Source organism: Artibeus jamaicensis, unplaced genomic scaffold (assembly GCF_021234435.1).
Source record: "Artibeus jamaicensis isolate MK-2021 breed Jamaican fruit bat unplaced genomic scaffold, CSHL_Jam_final contig_388, whole genome shotgun sequence".
Classification (NCBI taxonomy): Eukaryota; Metazoa; Chordata; class Mammalia; order Chiroptera; family Phyllostomidae; genus Artibeus; species Artibeus jamaicensis.
The window spans coordinates 4,137,161-4,163,228 of NW_026521813.1; the positions used below are offsets into that span (position 1 = coordinate 4,137,161).

The window sequence follows — 26,068 nt, forward strand, 5'->3', positions numbered from 1 at the left end:
TAGGACTTCAATAGAACAATAGTAGATTACAGCTAAGAAGGGTGAAAGATACAAGGACTTCAATAGAATAATAGTAGATTACAGCTAAAAAGGGTGAAAGATACAAGGATTTCAATAGGATAATAATAGATTACAGCTAAAAAGGGGTGAAAGATACAAGGACTTCAATAGGAGAATAGTAGATTACAGCTAAAAAGGGTGAAAGAGACGAATGTTTCTGGGGATAAGTACTTATGAAAATCCAAAATCAAGAAGGAAGTAAAACACAAAGGCAATAAAGGAATTTGAAGCCACTGATACCCACAGGTACAACAACTACTCACCCATGCCCCAGTCAGATTACCATAGATTCTCACACTAAAGTCCATTTATCTCAGCACATTATTTGTTGTGTATATAAAAATCTGCTTTAAATGATAAAGATTCAGGTTAAAAGTAAAGAGATTTGGAAAAATGTATCATATTGCCACTAATTCAAAAAATGCTGGAGTAGCTATATTTATAGAAAAAAGCAGTCTTTAGAGCAAGGAAAATGGTCAGAGATGAAGAGTACTAGATAATAATAAAGAAGACAATGCTCCCAGAAGACGTACTAATTCTTAATGAGTATGTACCTAAGGACACTATGTGAAAAGATTTTAGGCAGTAACTGATAAAACTGACAGGAAAAATAACCAACCCACTATTTTAGATGGAGACATCAAATACCCCATGTCAATCATTGTTATGTCAAACAGGCAAAAACCTAATAAAGATATGGCTGACTGTTTCAGCACTATCAAGCAGTTTGATCTAATTGGCATTGACAGAATACCCCTTCCAACAACAAAATACACATTTTCTCTTTTTTGAGTATACATGGAGCATTCACCAAGACAGATTACATTCTAGGCCCTAAAACACAGCTGAACAAATTTATAAAGTTGTAAATTATGTAAAATATGTTCTCAAATCACAATGGATCAGAACTAGAATTATGTATCAGAAAGATACTTATAGGTGTTCAAATATTTAGAAATTTAGCAATTCACTATTAAATAGCACATCAATTAGAAAAAATCTCAAGACAAATTTAAAAATATTTTAAACTAAATAGAAATTAAAATATAACTTATTGAACTTTGTGAGATGTAGAACAATGTCTTTGTAAATTAAAATTTGAGTTACAAATTATTATACTTATCTTTTGGGTCCAAATTATAGCTTTTTATTCCAGTGTATCCGTATGAGATGCTTATAATAATCTTGTTCTAATAAAATTCAATGCATTTTTTATTCAGCATGTATAGATGCAAATTGACCTTGTAGAAACTTTCTGGGTTCTTATTTCTCTCTTCTTTTTTATTTATTTAAATTTCCTTGCGATGGAAATGTAAAACTCAAGTCACTTTCTCTTAGAAAATATAAATGCACAATAATTAGAGACCCAGAGAATTTTGAGAAGCGTGGGATTAGCCACTCGAGAATATGAGCTCACATCTGCAGCAAGTCTAAAAATGTTACGCAGACCTAATTCTTCAATACAAATGTAATTTTTTCTTAGCATTTTCATGTGGACATAAATTTGTGACTGTATTTGTTTAAACCCATTTATTACTTAATTTTTTATTGTGTCATTTCAACTAGGCTGCTGGGAAAATAATGCACTGTGCAGTTTGATACTACTATAATTTTGTGACTAACAGCCACAAAAGTATTTTAATATTGCCTAGTGATCCTTCTATTTTTTCTTAATTAACATTCTCTCATATTTTCTTCACTCTTTATTTTAAATCTTGTCCAATCTTTTCCCTTGAAACTCACCATCTTTACCAATCACCGCCTATGTCATAGTGAAAACGGACCTCATATGATAAATTCCTGAAGTTCCGAAGTCACAACCTTAATAGTCTACAATGATCTTGCTTCTTCTCTCCTACTGTGCACTGTGTTCATTGCTGTTTATGTTATCCCATACTTGTGATATCCCTATGTATCCTTTGCTTGTTATTTAAAGAAAAGTCTTTCACATTTTAGGACACATTTCTAACAACTTTACATACATATTGAAATATAAAAATATATGATTAGTATGATCAGATTTAGAGTTCCAGCTCAGCTTCTCATCTATGTTTATCTGTGTGTTTACCATTGATATCTGGGTACTTCTATAAGAAAATCATTCAGAAGGGCTTCAAATTTCATATATGCATGTGCTATTCTGATATCCAATCTCCCTTATCATTTGTTTCTCACCTGTTCCTCCTGGGGTTCTTTCTCTCCTTAGGTCAACAGCCTTCAAGATTAGTAAGTGTTATTGCCTTCCCCACATGTCTCAACTCCCCCAACTGTACCTACTAGTATGTACATTCCTCACTCTGCAAGTAAATAGATGCCGTTAAGATAAATAGTGTTCTTGTTAATCTCCCACATAAAATCTTCAAGTTCTCCATTGCCCTAACATTAAATGTGAGCTCCTTTACTGACAATGCTTGCCCCTCTTGATATACTATCAAAATCATAAGCTTATATTTTATGATAATTTATTTTCCCTCTGTATTAAAAGCTCAAATTATCTTCTTCAAACATACCCAGTATCACACTCATCTCAAAATCTTTAGCTAGACCTCTTCTCCTGGCATTCTCCTCCTGAGCGATTTTCCCAGGTGACTCCATTTCATGGTCCAAGCTTTACCCCTTTTCCTATTAAATGTACCTCCTGTGTGTTTTTAGAGTTCTCTAGACCATTTTTTATAACAAATTGGTAATGTTCCTTCTTTAGTAATCTAGCTCCTTCATTAAGTTTTTAGTTCTTTATATAGATATTTAATTTCACTTGGTTATTGATGAATTCATAGTACCTAGAACATTTCCACGCATATAGATTAGAATCAAATAGATTTGTTTTGCATATTCTTTACATTTTAGCAAGCTAATTATTCTAAATTCAGAATTTATGATTAATATATTTTAAATGAACATAATCATACAGAAATTTAGTTTTAAGAAAGTTACAATTTAACCTATTCTGTGTACATTAAGGTAATATGTTACATATGCAACTTCATATTTTTATAGATTTCTAATACCCACAACTAAATTTTCAAAGAGGTAATTTATAACTCAAATTTAATTTCTACTTGATCTAAAATACCCATTAAGATATTGGACTTACCATAAATATTTAATATTAATATCAAATAACTATACATTATAATGGTAAAAAAAATGTTTTAACAACATTTAATTGGTAATCAGGTGTAATAGAAATGCTGGGATAAAATCTATATTTGAATCTGACCAATGTAAATTTTAATTGCCCTGTTAAATTGGACAATAATAAAAGGTACCATTTACCATTTATTGAATAGTCTAATTCAGTCTTCAGTACTGTCTTGTTAATTCAACACTGCTGTGTTAGTGTCTTTAAATTAATATATTTAAGATGTTCCTAACTGTATAAAAGTAAAGCAAATTAAAACTGATGTGGACTATGGACATAGAATGAACAAATAACATAATAGAATGAATAATAACATAAAAGAATATATATTTTCATTATGTCATTTATCTTTCCTCTCTGAATTTGAGTTTCGTTGTGAGGTTCATAGTTTATTTTTGTTAATCTCTAAATATAGTGATTTAAAAAGAGAAAAACCTCAATGAGTAGTAGTTACTACTTTTTAATTGGGTGAATACATTAATCCCAGTTCAGTTTCTTGCCTTCTTTCTGGGAGTAGTGATGTCTTCTGAAAGACTTGATTTCCTGACCCCCCTTTCACACCAGTGGTGAGTGATAGAAGAGAGAGCATTCCTACCATACTACCTTTATTCATTATCCTTCCATTCCACCACTTTACATCTTCTTTTCCCTTTTTTGCACACCATGCTTCTACCATTCCTTCAGAAGTTGAATGACAATTCATTCTAAGTTTAGTCATTTGTACAGCACAATTGCGTGTCTTTAATATATGTGAGAGCTTCCACCTCCTGGGTTACCACTAGAAGAACATGATTTGTCACTCACAGATACCTCAGGACTAATATTTTTATGAAAATATTATAGGAACATTATATTTAAACCATTACATTCATATTTTTGTCTTCTAAAAACTTTTTTCCTAAAACTAATCAGAGAGAGATACTTATTTCTGAAGGAAATAAAATCCACCCAAAAAAGAATCTTAATTTTTGCTGTGTTTCAGTTGTATTCAAGCTTGATATAAAAGACTACAGTAAGCTGCTAATTTAACTATGTGATGATACCAAACTTTTTCATAATCAGGTGATTACATGGGGCAGGATGAGATACAACGTAACAATCACATTTCCCCTGGCCTTGTTTCACAAAGGAGGTGCCTAGCTCTTAGTGACACAGTCCTTATATAAAACAGCTAAGACATTTTTGTATCATTAAGTAATTTAGGAAAACCTTCACTAACAATGTTGTATCTTTCTGTTTAAAGGGATATTTAAAACGGTTGAACCTACTGATTCTTCATCAATATCTAGTCATCAAGTTCACTTGCATTTTGGGAATAACAAAGAAAACCAAAAAGCCAGTTCCCAGGAATTCTCTGAACAAAAAATCTCTGCTTAAAAATATCCAGCAATATTGAAATCCCATGTTGAGCAATCATTTTTATGATAGGTTATAAAATACTGTTTCCTATAATGATTAGCAAGTCAGCTATGCTTCTAAGCCTGTTGGTTCTTCATAGCATGTATACACATGGAAAAACAGTATGTAGATGGCAATTGGTGAAAGAATGGCATACACAACCCTCATCATATGTGGTGAATTGGACACTATCCGAAAACATCTGCATGGATGTCTATGGAGATTGCTGGTTTGAGGACATAAATTCTAAAATGAGTACTTCAGGCAATAAATCTCTTCCCCAGATTTGTCCTTTGCAAATTCAATTTGGAGATATTCTTGTAATTTCATCTGAACCATCTCTTCAATCTCCAGAAATAAATTTGATGAATGTTTCTGAAGCATCATTCATTGACTGTCTGCAGAACACCACAACTGAAGAGCAGTTACTTTTTGGTTGCAAGCTGAAAGGAATGCACATTGTTAATTCTAAGTGGCTGAGTATTGGGACACATTATTTTATCACAGTAATGGCAAGTGGTACATCGCTTTGTCAACTGGGACTTCGACTAAATGTGACAGTGAAAGAGCAGTCCTGCCAGGAATATCTGAGTTCTGAGTATTGCTCAGGGCATGGTAAATGTCTTACTGAAATTTGGAGCAAGACATACAACTGCCACTGTGAGCCTCCATTTTCTGGAAAGTACTGCCAGGAACTTGATGCATGTTCTTATAAACCATGTAAAAATAATGGCAGTTGCATTAATAAAAGTGAAAAAAGGAACAAGCGAGGATATGAATGTGTCTGTCACCCACCATTTACAGGTAAGACTACTTTAAAAAATAACATATTCTATTTATTAAAATACAAAAATAAACTGAATTTACAAACTGCTACATACATATATTTTTAATTCTCAGTTTTCTAGACTGAGCTATCCGGCAAAACTTTCATTTAGAACGGAAGGACAGATAAAGTGCTTCTCAGATAAGATCAAATTCAAGGAGTTCATCATCACCAAGCCCTTATTATATGAAATGCTAAAGGGACTTATCTAAGAAAAAGAAGTTAAAAAAACATAAACAGTGAAAGGACAGCAAACTCACAGTTATTAACAACCACACCTAAAACAAAAGCAAACTAAAAGGACAGATGGATCAGGAGTGGAAACATAGAAAGGAAGATCTCAAGGAGGGTTAACAACAGGGGAGAGGGAGGAGGAGAAGGGGGGAGAAGGTACAGAAAATAAGTAGCATAGACAGTAGATAGAAAATAGACGGGGGGGCAAGAAAAGTATGGGAAATATAGAATCTAAAAAACTTGAGACACATGGTCATAAACTAAAGGGGGGAATGGCGGGGACGGGGGGTAGGGTGGAAGGGAATGAAGGGGGGGAATAGAACAACTGTAATGGCATAATCAATAAAAAATAAATAAAATAAATAAATTTGGATTCAGAATATAGAAAAATCATATCAGTGTCTAAAATAAGCTTTTTGCTTAATTTAAGATTTCTTAAAAACACTGTATAAGTTTTATACTGAAATACCTATATTCACATCTTTCTCAAAATTAACTCAATTTCTCACTAAAAATATAAGATCAGAAAAACATGTTTTAGTCACTCAATAAAATTTCCAAGCATGTGGTTGTTTGGGGTAAAAAAGCTCTGGGTGATGATGTGGAAATGAAGTGTGAATCTGAGTTGAGGAATATAATGAACTATGTGGTGTTGCAGGGGAGGCACTGGAGTTGCTCAGGAGAGTTGGAGATGAAAAGATAATTAAGAACCAAAACAATGTTCTTAATGGATGTCAGTGTGGCACCTATAAATAATTGCTAGGTACTACTAAGGAAGGAAAGAGCATGATATAATTAATAACTAATTATCATAAGCTAAGTGAGAAGCACTGATGAGGTTGTAAAAGTATATTTGTTGAGTAGATGAAACCAGTAGATTAAGGGTAATCTAAAAATAATATAAACTATACTACTGAGCCGGAAGTGAGGAATTTGAGAGAAAATAAACTATCTTTATTTGAAAGTTTCCTAGGGAATTGGGGTCATCAGAGGAAAGTGAAGAGAAACATTGAGAATTGTAAGGAACATGTCCAGTCTGGGACTTCATATGAGTTTCTTTCAAATGATAGTTTCAGAAACAGAGTAGAGGATTGATTACAAGGATAATGGATAAAACGAGAATGATCTAGCAAGGTGAAATACTTTGTATGCCTGGCAATGATACTATGAGAAAACAAATCACAAATTAGTAGTGTATGTTGGTCACAAGATTGCATGTGGTGGAAGCAGTAAAGATGATTAAGGTAGATTAGGTTTAGGGATACAACTATAATTTTGTTAGGCAGGCTTTAGGAGATTTCAACAAAGTCTTTCTTCCATGGAGCATGGGATTATGCCTTTGGAGCCAAATATGAGAAGGCTGTGCAAAAAAAAATATGATGGAAGAACTCAGTGAGCCATTGTAAATTCTAAAATTCATCGAAGCCAGTGTTTCATGGAGGTTAGTCTCTATGGTAGGGAAGTACCAAGGCTATTTGAGAAGTTAATCCTGGCTTATTAACATCTACTGAACATCATTCCTTATAACTGGGAACAAATTCTCATTTGACTCTACTGTCCTGGTGATAAAATATATGTCGCCCTACCTATTCTGGAATATATCACATAATTAAATTAAGGCAGTTTAGCCCTGGCTTGTGTAGCTCAGTGGATTGAACATGGGCCTGTGAACCAAACAACTGAGGTTCAATTCCCAGTCAGGGCACATGCCTGGGTTGCAGGCCAGTTCCCAGCAGGGGACACACGAGAGGCAACCACACATTGATATTTCTCTCCCTCTCTCCTTCTCTTCTCCTCTCTCTAAAAAATAAATAAAATCTTTAAAAAATAAATTAATTAAGGCAGTTTAGAAGAAAAAAATGAAAACACTCAAATTGCTTATTTGAGATTAATGAAAAAATAAAATAATTAAAACATTCTACTCATTATGCATACATTTTAAACTTCCCAAAGAATTTTAAAGAATATTTGATCAGAAAGTTTCTATCATCTATCAGAATGTTGACATATATAATCCTATGCCATGGACCATTATTTCAATAATTTTATTGTAAATGTATAGGGTGATTTTTTTTCTTACCCAATGCTTACTTGTTTGTTAGAAACACAACCATAGATAATTTATGTCATTAAATTTAAACACCATAAAATTACCTAATAATATTATTTATTTTGTAAAACATTGACAATGTACTATTATACTAGTTTAGTTATTAATAATTACTTCAATTTTAAGTTTCATAAGATACAGAAATATGTATCATCACCAAAATATTTTTGTTATTATTGTTCCATTTTATTGGTTTTATTGATTTTTTATATTTTTATTTGCTTATTTTTTCCTTTTAATTAAATGTTTTGGGGTGACACTCATTAATAAAATTGTATAGGTTTCAGGTGCACAATTCCACAACATATCAACTACATGTATTGTCTGTTCACTGCCCCAAGTTTAGTCTCCTTCCATCATCATTTCTCTTCCCAATACTCTCTTCATCCTTCCCCAACCCTACCTTCCCCCAGCAATCATTACACTGTTGTCCATGAGAATGTTCACTGTATTAGTTTGCTAGTGCTACCATAAAAAAATAGCATAGTTTGAGTGGTTTTACCAACCTAAGTTTATTTGTGGAGTTCTGGAGTCTAAATGTTCAAAATCAAGCTTTCTGCAGAATGGGCAGAATGGGTTTCCTCTTCCTCGTCCACAGGTCACTATCTCTCTGTGACTTCACATTGTCTTTCCTCTGTGTGTGTTCATGTCCACATATTCTTTTCTTACAAGGACATCACATTTATTTGATTAGGACCCACACTAATGCCCTCATTTAACTTTATTGCTCTCCAAAAACCATTTCCAAATATTGTCAAAGTTTGAGGCCCTGGGAATTAGAATTTCACAAACAGGTGGTAGCAGTTTAGCCCATTATACTCCCTAAGATGGAAATAGGACATGACCTATAAACATCATACTGTTAATTTAGTTTTTATGTATGAAAATATTTTGGCACACAATTATGTGTATTTATATTTTCATTGTGTTGGAGGTTATCTGGAAGTCAATGAAGAAGACTTCTGAGGCAAGAATATCAGTTTATAAGCTATATGAATGATGTCATTGATCATGACAATAAACTTTTAAAATTAAATTATTAATTCATTAGAATAGGGGGTGGGGAGTATTTTGCCAAATTATCTTAACTGTTGTATAGTAACATTTTTCCAATTGCCATGCAATATATATTTCTAGGAACATTCTCATGAAGGATATTATGAGATGATTAACTACATAGAAAAACATGCTATGCAACTTTATGTTATGTGATATAGTAAGACCATAATACTTTATACAAGTAAGATTTGGAAAACTTGATATAAAAACAAGGGCAAGAAAGTATAGAATCTATAATTTTGTGTGTAGCTTCTGAGAATCCAAGCAGCCTTTTCTCTTTTTTTCTCTTAATTTAGATGTTATTATACTGTGGATAGAACATAACATCATATCTACCCTCCTAAATTTTTAGGGGCATAAACTATTATTGTCAACAATAAGTCAAAGGTTATACAACAGGTCTCTAGAGCTTATGTATCTTGCTTAACTAAAATTTCATACCCTGGTTCCTCTTCAAATGGTATAATGTTTTTCCCATTTTTCACTTTGGAAGTGTGACCCTGACTAGGTGGTATGTATAAGATACCATGCATCACTTTGTAAATGCTACCAGTGCACATTTACACTGGTGGCCTTTGTAAATGTACATTGAAGAACTGGTAGTTATATGTGCCATCCACTTTCAAAACGTGATTAGCAAACTCAAATTATCATGAAAATTAACTGAAGGTCCAATATCAACAATCTGAAAAATATTTGATAGTATAATAAGGGCCAGGAGATGGAAACACTTATGTTCAAGTGTACTGAAACTCTTTCCATTTAAATACATCATCATGGAACAATATTTCTTAATTAGAATTACATTTTGTCAAAATGTTCATATTACTTATCATTAACAAATTTGAGAAAAATCAATGACTATAATTAACTTTATATAAAAGGGAAACATTTTAACCTAGTTAGAAATTAATTTACTTTCATTTTTTCAGGCATAAATTGTTCAGAAGTAATTGAGCAATATCAACTACATGTCTGTTTCCATGAGAAATGGAGCAATATTACTGCAAAAAGTTTCATTTCTGAGTGTGATGAACCATATTCAGGTAAAAACATGCATATATATGCAAATAGTTGTTATTTTGCTTTATTTAGTTTAAATTAAATTAAAATGTTTCATTTATTACTAAAAATATAATTTTAGAGTTTGTATACTGACCTATTTTAGGGATAAGATTAATAAATCTATTAGGTTAACAATGATTAATTATCCTGTTAAATATTCTATAATATAGCAGAGTTTGGATACCAGGTGACGTATTTTTATATTATGATAAAATATATTTTATTCTTCAATACTGAAATATTTTTAGAAATAGTGCATATTTTGCTGATAACTGCATAGTCATATCTAATTTATTTCCTTAGGTATACCATTACAGACAAATCCCATTTTATGAGGAATAAACTTTTTTATTTTTCAAATGAATTTAAAGATGTAAAATGAAATAATTGTTTAAACCAACAGTTTCTTAACTTTGATTAAATGCTTTAACAATGAAAATGTATTTAAACGATTACCTATACCTTTGAACTCTTCTACAGTTTTCCATTCTCTAGGGAATGTAGCTGATGAATATCAGTGTATATGTCCTACTTCAAAGTATCTTTAGGCAGTGGTATATTTAGCTACAGATACATATCCTAAAATTTCCTCTTTTGGAAGTGAAACAAAATATGATTGGCTCCCAAACTATGGAGAATGGTGATAATCCACAGTATTTCTCTTTCAGGCCCTTCTAATTAAATTGAGAAAGACTTGAAATTTCTGGTAGAGTACCTCTGCCATTGCTCATAGTAAGAGGGGATGGTAACTGCAGGCAGGAAGAACTCCTCTTGTATGCAGAGCCTAAGAACCTAACGGACAACATTGAAACACACTCATAGATGCAGGGAAAACTGAGGGCTGCCAGGTGAGAGGGTGGTGGATAGCTGAATGAAAAAGGTAAAAGGATTTAGAAGTACAAATTTATAGTTACAAAATAGCCATGGGGATTTAAAGTACAGCATTGAGAACATAGTCAATGATGCTGTAAAAACTACGTATGGAGCCAGGTTGGTACTAGAATTATTGGGAGGATAACTTTGTAAATTATATAATTTTCTAAACATTATGTTTTACACCTAAGACTACTATGAAATAATACTGAATGTCAATTGACAAAACTTAAAAAAAAAAGATGAAACCTTAAATTGAAAAAAAAGAAAGAAAGAAACTCTACTCTATTCAAATGTGTCTTTTCAGGCCTTGTTTCCTTTAATTTTTTGTTTCCTTGAGACTCATTATGAGTTGAAAAATGTTTTAAAGTCTCTTACCTTGTTCTGCATACATATAGTAACCATATGATTTTCCTTTCAAACTGGCATTTTTCGGCAAAAGAGGTAGCTAAAAGTAGTTACAACTATATATTTGAAACATTTACTTATTGATTGGTAATTTTGTTTCATTAAATAGGGAGACCTATGAAGTAGTTTATCTAAAAATTACTTTTAAATAAAATTCTTTCAAAGAAAATAATAACTTTATATCTATAAATCAAAGAAAAATAAAACATATTTTATATTTTCTGAATATTGTAAAATAGTATCAGCAGAAACTATGTTTAGCCATTTACCTCAAATAGCATGTTGTCAATATATTTTTGAAGAATTAGTATGTTTTCCATATGATCTTATTATTTAAATTTTTCATAAAATCATCTATATCCTTTTCAATGTTGCATTTATGATTAATAAATTTAAAATTATTAATGCCTCTAGTTAATTCTTTTCTTAATTATGCCCTTCTTAATTGAAACAATATTTATTATACTCATTGATTTTCTGTTAATCTCAAAGGAAAATCTAAATGGAAAATATTCTCAGTGCTACTTTTTGTAAAAAATACATACATGAAATCTTTCCACCAGAACCCTATTTTTACTCTATTCAAAAATATTTTCATCAGAGCCCTATTTTACTTTCTTCAGAATTCTTTTCTTTTTTTCCTAGGGTTGTTGTAGGGTTTATTTTATTTTATTTTATTTTACTGTTGTCAGCTTTGTATTTATGAGGAAACTTATTCAGTGGAAAACAAAGTAGCAAAATCAAAGCAAAACAAAACATGCCGCCATTCCAGAACCACTCTAAACAACTAATACTATATCTTCCTCAATGTAGCTGCAGTTTGGGAGCTTATTTAATATATCTCTAAATTGGAAATGTCTAACCAGTCAGGTTGCTTGAAAACAAGAAAGCTGCTAAAATTTTTAAAAATTATTTATATATATTATCTCTGGGTAAGGTATAGAATTGTATCAAGACGAAGTAGAAGTAGCCATTGTGAAAGTTTAATTTAAAATTTTAGTCAGGACACAATTATTTTCTTTGACAAACACTTTCAAAAATAATTCTCATCATTCCATTGAGTGTTTGGCGAAACTTAGGTACTTCAAAGGTCCAAAGGTATCCAAATTTTTGGCATCTCTGGGTCACACTGGGAGAAAGGTTGTCTTGGGCCACACATTAAATATATTGTGACACATAATCACAAAAATGCCGATAATGTCTTAAGTAAATTTATAATTTTGTGTTGGGCCATATTCATAGCCATCCTGAGCCACATGTGGCCTGTGGACAGTGGCTTGGACACCCCTGTTCAGCCTTCTCAACTTACTTCCATTTTGTACTAGCACATAGATCTATCCATGAAGTACAGGATCACCCTTGCCCAGCTCTTCCAAAGCACAATTATAATGCTTATAATCTTGTACACTTCTGAACATAGTGAATTAGTTTATTGTCTTCATTGCATTGTGCAGGAATACACTTTAATGTCTTTTTAAAAATAAGTACAACTGACTAACACTTTCATAAATATTTTTGTGCTTAATATATTGGTTTTCATTAAATTATTGTAACTGATTTTCAACAATATACGATTAAAATTTACGGGATTATTTCACTAAAATGTGAAGACATCCCTGAAATACTTAGGTTTATTTTCATAGCCATCATTCAGAAGTTTAAACATTATTAAAATCTAAATGTTAATGTATAATAATGAGAGAAAACACATTCTGCCACGTTACATTTTTTTGTTAGTATCTGCTTTGTCACAAAAATTTAATAGTGTTCCTATGTTGTTAATATTTAAAATTATTTGTGGATTTTTCAGCTCTAGATTCTATTTTCAATTGTGTGAATATTATAATATATTGAGTTCAGCATGGATAATACCCTTTTTATTACAAAATTATAAGCATGTAATTCTATAACATAATGATATCACACTAAAGCTCACCACATGGCATTTTAGGTGAAGTGTTGAAATTAAAACTGTAAATTATTTACCTATATTGTTATCTGCTTGATCCTGTACTTATAATGTCATATATATATATATATATATATATATATATATATAATTTTAACACAAGAACCAGTTTATCTTTGAAAATTTTTACTATATTTTTGTAGCATTTCTAATATTATCAGGTATCTTACCTTCAACCAAATAAACTTGTAGTTTTTTTTTAATAAATTGTATGGAAAAACAAACCATTATTGAAATGAACATTATTTCTTCAAAGCCTCTGATTTTACTAGCATTAGTGTAACATGTTTAAATTGTAGGCAAATGTATTCTATCCTCGGAGCCAACACATTTATAAGGATACTTTAATTTTTGTATGTAAAAACACATGCAGTAGAAATTAAGGGAAATAATTTTGGGACCATCATTTGATTTAATGGTGGAAAGAAGGAGAAGAGTTTAGTCAAAGAACTCGTACGAGTGACCCATAGATGGGGACGACAGTGTGGGCATTGACTGTGGGAGCAGGGGGTGAGCTGGATGGACCAGGTCAAAGAGGGAAAAATGGGAACAACTGTAATAGCATGACAATAAAAAATATATAAATAAATTAAATAAAAAGACATGCTTCACAGTGTGATATAATGGAAGAATACATTTTGCATGTGCAACTAACTCAGCATTGGCAAGCAGTATTCTAAAATAATATTTAAAATACATGCTGATGAATCTTTAACTAGTGTGTATATTCTAGTTTTCATATAAACAGTGATGTCACTAATACACTATGGAAATTATGAAGAGTAACATAGTTTAGGTAAAAACTACATATTTACTATCAAATTTATAGTGAAACAAATTTAAAATATTTTTATTAAACTGTAGATTGTTTCTTTTGATCTTATAACACATTAAATATTTATTGAAGTAAGAAATAAATGTCAGCATACAATACAATATGTAAATATTAGCATGTTTATACCAAGGGCTTTTATAATATTTTTCTGTAAGCAGTTAGATGGTAACTATTTTAGACTCTCAGAACTATATGTTCTCAACTGCAATAACTCAGCTCTGCTGTGGTACTATGAAACAGCCATAGATAATATATAAATAAATAAATTTTATTAGGTTCCAATAAAACTTTATTTACAAAAATAAGTGGAAGATTATATTTGGCTCACAGTTATAATGTACCATCCCCTGATTTATATCATACAATAAATGACCAAATCTCAATAGCAGGAACATATAGACAACTCCCTATAAATTCTATGGTAGGACTACTTGGCCTCAATTTGTCTCTGATATAAAACAGAGACATAACCTATAATTTTCTGTGGTTCTTGCTGACCCAGCAGCCTACTTGCCGGCAGACAGCTTTCCAGTCTCAGGGCAGCAGCGTCAGACCCTCGTCCCCCTGCCAACTGAGAACAGGAGTCAGCCTTTTGTGGCTGCTTGGGTCTTTAAAATCCCACAAGCTCTCCTTAAATGACAGATACATTTTGAATCTGGAAATGACTGGGAAAAGAGAGGTAGATTATCACTGGTTAACTTGCTAGTTTATCCTCATGTTAAAATAATTCACTGTTGGCCCTGGCTGGTGTAGCTCAGTGGATTGAGCACGGGCCTGCGAATCAAAGGATCGCGCAGTTCGATTCCCAGTCAGGGCACATGCCTGGGTTGCAGGCTGGTTCCCTGCAGGCCAGTTCCCAGCAGGGGATGCACAAAAGGCAACCATACATTGATGTTTCTCTCCCTCTCTCCTTCCCTTCCCCTTTAAAGATAAATAAATAAAATCCTTAAAAATAATAATAATAATTCACTGTTTATATATCTTCCACACTCCTAGAAAGGTTCATGGCAAAATTTAAAGAACAAAGTGGAGATTAGTTAAACACATCCTTGTTTACTTTAATTCAACTCTGAATAACTGCACTTGGTTAGAAAGTTCAGGGCAAATGGAAATGTCGTAAATAGGCAGAAGTGACATCTTAGCAATATTCTGTTTTGTACTCCATGAGCATAAAGTGGCGCTATTATGGGCAAACTAGGATAATGACCATATTGGAAGATCTAGTAACTATACTACTTTGGAATATTTGGGGTACCTATTGTACAAGTTTGAGGCATGAAGCCTTAGCCAAAAATGTACAAGAAACACTACATTTTAAAAACTTTTAAGTATGTATGTATTTATGTATCTGTGTATTTACCTGTCCACCTGTCCATGCACTTATCTATATAGCCATCGACCTATTCAATTATCTTATGTGTATTTTCCAATTGGTTTCTTCAAAAACCTTCAAGAACTAATACATACATAATTTTTTTGCCCACTATGATGATCTATGCATATAAGTATGTATTATATGATACATGGAACAGGGTTCATAAATAAATTGAGATTATAATGTTTCAGAGTCATATTACAAGTCCGAAAACTTTGTATTTCCAGTGCCTTATCAAACAGTGATTACTACATAAGTTATCCTTTATGTCGAATTTCCTTTGCTCTTAACTTTCACTCCAAATTGAAAATTTTGGAACTCAATATTTTTTGAGAAATTAAAGCTATTATGCTAGAAACAGTTTAATGATCCAATGCAAAAAAAATAAGGTGTAGAGTACAACAATCCTATTTGAAAACTAATGAGCCTTTAGAAAAAAAAGTCTGATTTTTAAGATACCTCAAATATTGTGAAGGAGTATGAATGAGAATAATTAGCAATGAGGTCAAACTGCAGTCTCAGTTATTATAACAGTAAAATTAAAAATAAAGGGTTTAATCTAAAACTGTATGGAAATATATTCTTCATTGTAATTCTAAATTTGAAAATGTTATGTAAAATGTGTGTATCCATTATAAAATGATTTACTCTAATTTTATAACTTCATTAGGTTTATGGAAAAATAATGTATTTTTGGCAGTTCCTTGAACCATAAACATTCTCATTCTGTATGTGGTCAGTTTCTGACTTATTGTCAAAACTTTTCAGATATGACTTTAATATAGGAGCAAGTGATTGTCAGAAAATAAACTCTTTAGTTTTAGTTTAAGACCGACAGCTACAAAATTAATTTTAGTTCCAAGTTTCAAGAAGGTTCATTTTACAAGACATGGTGGGATCTCTGTCCACAAAATAATTTAATGAGACCACAGAGCCTTGATTAATGCAGCTCAATTGATCGGGTATCATTCAGAAAAGCAAAAGGTTGCCAGTGTGATTTCTTGTCAGGGCACATGCCTAGGTTGTAGATTTGGTCCCCAGTCAGGGCACATAGAAAAGGCAACTGATCAATGTTTGTCTCCCTCTCTTTCTCCCTTCCCTTCTCTCTAAAAATATAAAAATTTAAAAAATTAAAAATACAAACTTCAGAAAGAGAGATAGAGAGAGCAGCATGAACTGAGGATAATTACTTTTCAGGATGTGATAAAATCGAGTATCATTTGGACTGATAACCAGAGGTCCAATTTGACTAGAGAAGAGTGTAAGGCATTTATCTCATCAGCTGTTTAAATCAGAAGGCAGGCAGAATACTTTTTAATGGAAAGTTGATTTCTCCATTTTAAAAATCTTTATCAGTGAGTAGAATTTATGGAGAACAGTATTTTGCCCATGGAATAGAATGTTAGAAAGAGCTAAATCAGATAATAATTTTTTTCATTTTTAATAATTACACTTTAATCCTATTTTGAAACTCACTTCTGATCGAGGTTGGAAAATTTTTCCTAGTCAGTTCAACTCCAGCTCGAAACACTGCCATTTAGAGGATTGAACCATTCCTTGTTCTCCTGAGAGTAATTTGTTAAGTACTGTGAGTAATCACCTTACAGGAGCCAACAGGCACATTACGTGTAAGATCAACATTGAAGCTTAGCATTTATAAAATTGGGAATTATAAAAAAATTTAAAAAAGTGAGAAGATTAAGAAGTACAAATTTGTTATTACAGAATAGCCATGGGAATATAAAAGCACAGCAGAGGGAATATAGTAGCCAAAGAACCTATATGCTTGACCCATGGGCATAGACAATGGTATGGGGACTGCCAGAGGGAGTGGGGAGTGCTGGGTGGAGAGAAGCAGAAGGGGGGAAATTGGGACAACTATAATACCATAACAAAATATAATTTAAAATTTAAAAATAAATTTAAAATTAAAGTTAAAATTATGACAAATAGTTAAATAATTTAACCTAATACTTTTAATCTTGTACATAAATGTTTTAGGCATCAACTAGGAAAGAATATGTACTTTTCTCTGAATTGTTATTTCCACATTGTCAAACCTTATTTTAAGCTATTTTTTCTTACTTCTCTGGTCACTATGATCATTATCAGCATTGGTGATAATCTATAGTTTTAAATTCTGTGTGATCCACAGTAATATAACCCTAACAGTCACAGATTATGTACCCAAACAACAATCTTAGTGATTTCCTTTGCTGCCCTACTCCATTCTGACAAATAACTGAAGCTTCCTTTGTGCCTTCTGATTAGTCTTTCTTCCATTGTGATTAATCCTTCTTTGATTGATTGACAAAACAATGCATCCAAGTGTTCCCCATCCCACCATAAATTGTCTCAAGGTAATTTGTATGTCTACTAAGTATGTAGTATATATTGTTCTTTTAATAAATGGTAATTATTAATAAATATGTGATCATAGAATGATCATGAATGTTTTTGTTAACAAATGACAGCATAAATTGAATACAGATTTAAGGAATTAAATGCTCAATAAAGCCTATAATCTTGCTTAAGTTATAAAATATACACATACCAATTTAAGCCTTTCAATTATTATTCAACAAATAAAATACTTAAGTACTACTTATTATGTACCTTTTTATCAGAAAACAAGCTCATGAAATAGTAAAAATTGTCCTATTTTACTTTTTGAAGAATTAATGGAAATGAAATTATATATTGAATTTCTTAACTCTGGTGATAATTGATCTTAAACCAATATGCAGTGTTATGTCTCTAGTTTATTCAGTGACAAATTAATTAAATATTTAATAATGAGATAATGTCAGTGCATATTTGTATACACTGATAATGTTTTAAAGACCTTCAAAATCAGTCCAGTTTACCCACTTGGCTATTTTTATCTATCTCTATTGATTTATAGAAAATTATTTAATATGTCCTTGATAGAAGTAATCAGTGATATATGTGTGTTGAAAATATTTCTTTATCTGCTGCTTGCCTTTTGAAATGCAGTAATCCATGTATTTTGATAACCAGATACTTTATATGTTGATAAAGCTCAAGTTATCTTTTTTTTTTCTTTTAGTGTCTAGTGGGTACATTTCTTTAGGAAACATTTGCACATTCCAAAATCATAAAGATATTCTCTTATGTATTCTAGTAAATGTGTTGTTTTAGCCTGTTTAGGTTGGTGATTCATTCAAAGATAACTTTTGTGATTTTGTATAAGGTAGGGAGCAAGATTTGTTCAACATCATTGTAGAAAAGTTTCTATTTACCCCTGAATTTGCTTGCTTTCTTTGTCAAAATCAATTATATATTATGTGTATGTGTATGTCTATTTCCATACTCTATTCTATTACACTGAGTTATTTGTCTTTCCTTTAGCTAATAATACCTTCTCTTACTTAGTATAGATTGATATTAAACCTGATGTCATGTAGTATGAATTCTTAAACTTCTTTGTTCTTTATCAAGATTTGTTTGACTATTCTAGATTCCTTACATTTCTATATGTCTTAGAATAAACTTGCTAATTAATCTAAAACTTACTTTACTCCTAGTGTTTTACTTCAGAGTGTGTTCAATCTACCATTCAATGCTGGAAGGGTGACCATTTAACAATATTCAGTTTTTTAATCTGTGAACATGAAAACATGACTCCAAATTCTGTAGATCTTTTCTAATCCCATTTACCAATGTTTTATAGTTTTCATGGAGGGGAATTATACATATTTTGTTCAATTTATTTTAAGTATTTTAATCTTTTGATAAATATAATTGTCTTTAAATTCTTTTGTAATCATCTGTTATATATATAGAAATATAGTTCATATTTCTATATATTAAACCTTAACTACACGATAAATGCATTTTTTTTATTTTCCCCATATGCCTTATAATGTTTATCTAAACAAATTTATAATCTGTAAATATAGTTTATTTTTATATACTTTTTCCTAATATTCTTCCTATTGTTTTATTTGGTTGTCTTATTGCACTGGGTAGACCCTCCATACAATGTTAATAATAAAAGAGCATTCTTCCCTTTTTCTTGATGTTAAAAGGAGAATATTTAGTATTTCATCATTAAATACAATGCTATCTGTAAGTTTTACACAGATATCCTTTGTGAAATGAAGATAGACTCTTTCTAGTCATAGTTTGTGGCAAATTTTTATCCATATTGGAAGATGAATTTTGTAAAGTATTTTTACATCACCAGTTGAAATGATCTTATGATGTCTCTTTATCTGGTTAATTCATCAATTATAGAGTTTTATAACTAGTCTGACCTTGCATTTCTTGAGTGAATCTTAATTGAGTGTGATAAACTATCATTTGTGTATGCTCTGGATTTAGTTGGTAATATACTTACCAGTTAAATAATTTAAGAACTTTTTCACTTATACTCATGTTGAATATTATTGTATAGTTTTCTGAAAATAATTTCTTAAGGTAGATGTAATGGATCTGTTAGAATCTACTTTTGGAAGAGATTGTATAAATTTTGTATTATTTTATTATATGAATGTTTTATGTCGGTCACTAATGAAAGTGCTTTGTCTGTAATATATTTATTAGAAGGTTCTTGTAATATTAAATTACTTTAGGAGATACAGAAAATTTATGTTTTCTAATTCTTGTCAAATTTCAGAATCTGAGCTATTCAAGAAAGTTGTTTATTTCATATTAGTGGTTTAAATTTTGAAATAATGTTCATAATGTTATCTTATTGTTCTTTTAATATCTCTAAAATTATAATAGTGACTATTATTTTATTTAAGATATATATTCTTGGTTTATTTTTTTACTTTATTAGTCTTATGAAGATTTTCCTCATAATGTTGATTTTCAATGTAACAAACTTTGGCTTAACAAATGCATTCTGTTGCTTTCTATTTCACTGATTCTACTTATTTTTTCTCTTCAATTACTTTGGGTTTAACTTAATCTTGTTTTCTGCTTTTAGCATAAAGATAATTTATTTACTTGGCATTACTGTCTTGCAAACTTCATTGTTTCTCATTAAAAAAGTCAGGTAAAGTTATGTATTATTCTTTGATATGTTTTACCCAGCTGATTTAATATTATATTTTAAATATTGACTAACTTTCCCTAGCACTGATTTTCTTTTTTATATGTTTTACCTAAAGACTACCAGCCTTCCAGCATGTGTAAAGTAATGCTTTCAAAATATTTGTGAGCTATACAAAGTATTTCTAAAATAATAGTATAAGCCATTATTTTACATTATGTTTTACTGCCAAAAACTTTCTCCTTTCTTTCTATAATTGTACATATGATAAACACATTATTTTCCTCCTTGTCTCTCTGTCTTTATTTATTTTACTTTAATTATTTTCCCTTTTTCTATTCCTCACATTAGTTCTTTTTCATATTTGTTTTTGTAATTTACTAGATGCTTTTGATTCTGTTTATTTTATCGACTCTTCAAGGGCTTTGTGTAGTTTGTGTTTATATCTGTTTTAAATGAAATTTTGTGCTTTCTATGAGACAGTTCCACTGAAAAAGAAAAATACTATTTCACCAGTAACATGATCATAAATGTCAGTATTTCTTTTGCACTCAATACTGTTTTTTTTTTTTTTTGCTTTGTTCTTCTTTAATCTCCAGAGTTTTCTAAGTATATGTTGAAATTGGTAAAATTGCAAGGAACCTAAACAAGGACCTTCAAATAGATACATATACTTTGAAATATCAAGTATCTATAATTAGGCATAAATATTAGTTTTGGCAAAGAGATTACAATTTCACTTTAACTACTATGGTAATTATTTTTAGATGATACTACTATAAATGAGGCAGATTCAGTGTGTAAAGCACTCTCAGAATGCTGAACTATTGTGGAAAGAGAATTGAGTAGCTTTAATAAATACAAATCTTGTCCAAATAATTTTATTTAGTACAACCAACTTTATTTTCTAAATATGTCTTTGTTGACACTGCTTTCTCAAAACACTCTAATTACTTTCCCTTTTCTTATGTTACATAGCATAAAGATGGATATTAGAGTTATGTGAGCTTGGTTATTAGATTCTACAACAGTTATAGATGAATTTTAGTTATCTAATCTTCAATTACTTTAACTACAATGTGAAGAAAATGTAGCACACTTTTATTGCTTGCTCTGTAAAATGAATGAAATAAGAAATGCATTGTGGATGTGGTTAATAAAGTATTGCTATTAGAGTTAAGCAGACTTGTGTTCCAAGACAATCTCTACAACTCCCTGGCTCTATGACCTTTAGAACATTATTTAAGCTCTCTAAATTTTAATTTCCTGATTGGTAAAATTTTGAGAATTTTTAATACTCATCTCATGGGTTTTTATAAGGATTAGATGAAACAGTCCATGTTAAGTACATACTTGGTAAAAATGGCAGATACATACTGAACATTAAATTATTGTAGCTGTTGTTACTTTTGCTTGTGTGATATTACAACCCTTCATCTATCATTTATTTCTTCTGTTTAACTAATATAATCAAATCCAGACTCCTCATTTCTTTAGCATTCAAGTATTTAGATTTGTTTTCTACTTACTTTTATGAACTTATTTTTCATTATTTCTCTAAACAATCAATTCTAGTAATTGTGTTATGAACAAGTCTTACACATTCACATTTCTCTGTGAGTACTCATAATTTTTTTATTCTTTAGAATAAAATCTCTCTTCCTTTTCTTTACTTCTCCAAAATTAATTACTTTTATTCCTCCTGCTGATATATGGTGTCCTTGACAGGAAGGCCTATTATCTACTCAAATTTATAGTGCCATTCTGTAATAAATGTAAGGTACTGAATAAAAGTTTCATAATCACAAAAATCAGAGATAGGTAGTTTTTCTTAATCCTAATGAAATTTCAAACAATTATGACTATTTTCTGACAGCTGTACCCTTGAATAGGTATGAAGCAATCTTTTTTCCTCCATTCTGTAGTAACAGGGTTATATTTGAATTTTGTACAATCCTTTTGCCATGTATAGAAAGGAAAAAATTAGTTTTAGTATGTGTTTATTAGGACATTGGAAGTAATAATGAAAAAAATACACCCTTTCTTAAAAATGAGAAAATATAATCTTGGGACAAATAGTCATATACATAATATAAAAAGCTGCTAGTCTCTGACTCAGAATATGCCAAATTTTCCTACCAATTCTAATGGCTTATAACTAGAAACCAACCTCAAGTAAAAAAACCCTCAAAAATAGTCAAATTCGTGGAGACTGAATAACATGTTATTAAACAATGAATAGATTAGCAATGAGATAAAGGAAGAAATCAAAACATTTCTGGAAACATATGAAAATCAACACATGACAGTCCCAAACCTATGGGACACAGAAAACAGTCCTGAGAGGGAAGTTCATAGCAATACAGGCCTACCTAAAAAAGATAGAAACATTTCACATAAATGACTTAACCCTACACCTACAAGAACTGGAGGAACAACAATGAACAAAGCCCAGAGGGAATAGAAGAAAGAAAATAATCAAGATCATAGCAAAATTAAATGACAGACTAAGAGAACAATTCAAAGGATCAATAAATCCAGGGGCTGGTTCTTTGAAAACATAAATTAAATCCACAAGCCTTTACTCAAATTCATCAAGAAAAAAAATAGAGAGGATCCATATAAATAAAACCAGAAATGAAAAAGGGGATATTACAACTGATACCACAGAGATACAAAGTATTACAAGAAATTACTACAAATGACCATATGCCAAGGAATTTGAAAACCTGGGTGAAATGGACAAATTTATAGAAAAACATAGTCTTAGAAAACTGAATAAGGTGGAAGTAGAAAGCCTGAACAGACCAATAACAAATGATGAAATTGAAGCAGTAATCAAAAAAACTCCCAACACACAAAAGCCATGGACTGGACAGTTTCACAGGAGAATCCTACAAAGCATTTGAGGAAACGCTAACCTCCATCCTTCACAGACTAGTCCAAAATATCCAAAATTATGGAAGACTCCCACACTCTTTTTATGAAGCCAGCATCATCTTAATCCCAAAAACAGATAAAGACACAACAAAGAAAGAAAATTTTAGGCTAATATCACTGATGAACATAAATGCTAAAATCCTCAACAAGATATTGGAAAATCACATCCCCCACTATGTTAAAAAGATCATACACCATGATCAAGCCAGATTCACCCCAGGGATGCAAGTAAGGTACAATATTCACAAATCAATAAATGTAATAAATCCCATAAACAAAATGAAAGACAAAAATCACATGAGCATATCAATAGATGCAGAAAAAGCTTCTGATAAGGTACAGTAGCCATTTATGATAAATACACTCTGAAAAGTGGGAATAGAGGGAGCATTCCTCAACCTAATAAAGGCCATATATGAGAGACCTATAGCCAACAGCATACTCAATGGGGAAAAACTAAACACTTTCCCACTAAGATCAGGAACAAGACAAGGTTGCCCACTTTTACCACTTCTTTTCATAGTATTGGAAGTTCTTGCCACAGCAATCAGAAAAGAAAAACAAATAAAAGGCATCCAAATTGGAAAAGATGAAACAAAACTGTTATTGTTTGCAGATGACTTGATAGTGTATGTAGAAAATCCTATAGACTCCACCAAAAAAATACTCAACCTGTAAATGAATTTGGCAAAACAGCAGGATACAAAGTCAATATTCAGAAATTAAAGGGATTTTTGTATACAACCAATGAAATATCAGAAACAGAAATCAGAAAAAAATTCCATTTGATATAGCAATAAGAAAAATGAAGTAACTGCGAATAATCCTAACCGAGGAGGTAAAAGACCTGTATTCAGAAAACTACACAAAACTGAACAAAGAAATCAAGGAAAATGCAAATAAAATGGAAGTATATACTATGTTCATGGATTGGAAAAATTAACACCATCAAGAGGTTCATACTAACACAAGCAATTTATAGATGCAACACAATATGTATTAAAATACCAATGACATATTTCACAGATATGGAAGAAACATTTCAAAAATGTATATGGAACCATAAATAACCCCAAGTAGCTACAGCAATTTGGAGAAAGAGGAGCAGAGTAGCAGAGATCAGCATACTTGGTATCAAACTATATTAAAAGGCCACTGTAATTAAAATAGTGTAGTAGTATTCTCATAAGAACAAACACATTAATCAATGCAACAGAATAGAAAGCTTATAAATAAACTTAAATCTCTATGGTCAGTTCATAATTTTTGGGTGCCTACCCCCTATTCAAACAGAGGGGATTTGAATAGGGGGTACTAAACTACAAACTTACACCATACACCAAAATATACTCAAGATGGATAAAAGACTTAAAGACAGATCATGGCACAAGTAAGATCCTAGAGGAGAAGATTGGTAAAAAAAATTCCAGATATCTCACACAGCAATTTTTTCACCAAATATGTCCCGTATAGCAAGAGACATAAAGAATAGAATAAACAAATGAGACTTCATCAAATTAAAAACTTCTGCATGGCTGAAGAAAATATCAGCAAAACAAAAAGGGAACTAAGTGTATGGGAAAACATACTTGCCAATGAAACCTTGGGCAAGGGTTTGATCTCCAAAATATATACAGAGCTCACATGATACCACACCAGGAAATAGACGATCCAATTAAAAAATGGGCAAACGATCTGAACAGACACTTCTCCAAGGAGCATATACATGGCGCCCCTAGACAAGTGAAAGGATGCTCAATATCACTATCCAGCAGAGAAAATCAAATTAAAACCACAATAAAATACCACTTCATATGAGTCAGAATGGCCATCATAACAAAATCAACAAACAAGTGCTGTTGAAGTTGTGGAGAAAAGGGAACCATTGGTGGGAATGTGGCCACTCTGGAAGACAGTGTGGAATTTCCTCAAAAAACTAAAAATGGAATGATATTTTGACACAGCAATTCCACTGCTGGGATTATATACCCTAAGAATCCTGAATCACCAATCATAAAGAACCTATGCTTCCCAATGTTTATAGCAATGTTATTGACAATAGTCAAGTGCTAGAAGCAACCTAAATGCCCCTCAGTAAATGAGTGGATAAAAACACTGTGGTACATTTACACAATGGATTGCTGCACAGGTGAAAGAAAGAACTCGTACTCTTCACAACAGCATGGATGGAAACAAAGAGTATTATGCTAAGCGAAATAAGACTGGAGATGACAGACAAACACCGTAAGATCTCATCTATAAGTTGAACCTAATCAGCAACCCAAACAAGTGAGACAAATAGATACATGAAATTAAAGAACAGTCTGATGGTGACCAGAAGGCAGGGGGGATTACAGGGGAAAGAAAGGGAAGGTTCATCATGGAGCATGTATAAAGGACCAATGGACAAGGACAATGGAGTGAGGATTAAATGTGGGCAAGGGGTGAAGGGCAGGACAGAGGAGAGCAATGTGGAGAAATGGCAATACTGAATGAACAATAAAAAATATTTTAAAGTGAAAAACACATAATAGCTACTTGTAGCCTTGTAATATTGAGTGCACTATCTCTGTCTGTAAAATTTAGAATTGGCTATCATTAGTGACAAATGTTTTATACATTGCAATAATACTGCCTATACAATTGTAATGATTCCCCCCTTCTGATTCATCAGTTTCAGTGACTTAAAAATCATTTGATGTCTGCCTGAAAATGATTTATGTGTTGTTTCCTATATTAAGTAATCTCTGT

The 26,068-nt window shown here is 31.4% G+C and overlaps 1 protein-coding gene across 1 annotated transcript in view; it reads left to right on the forward strand.

Annotated features, from left to right (window-relative positions):
* Positions 1 to 5,259: 5,259 nt before the first annotated feature.
* Positions 5,260 to 26,068, forward strand: part of LOC119045428 (protein eyes shut homolog) — a 179,743-nt gene continuing 158,934 nt past the window's right edge. The window contains exons 1-2 of the mRNA XM_053665001.1: positions 5,260 to 5,404; positions 9,762 to 9,875. The gene's annotated coding sequence lies outside the window, so the exon portion shown is untranslated. The remainder of the gene's footprint in view (positions 5,405 to 9,761; positions 9,876 to 26,068) is intronic.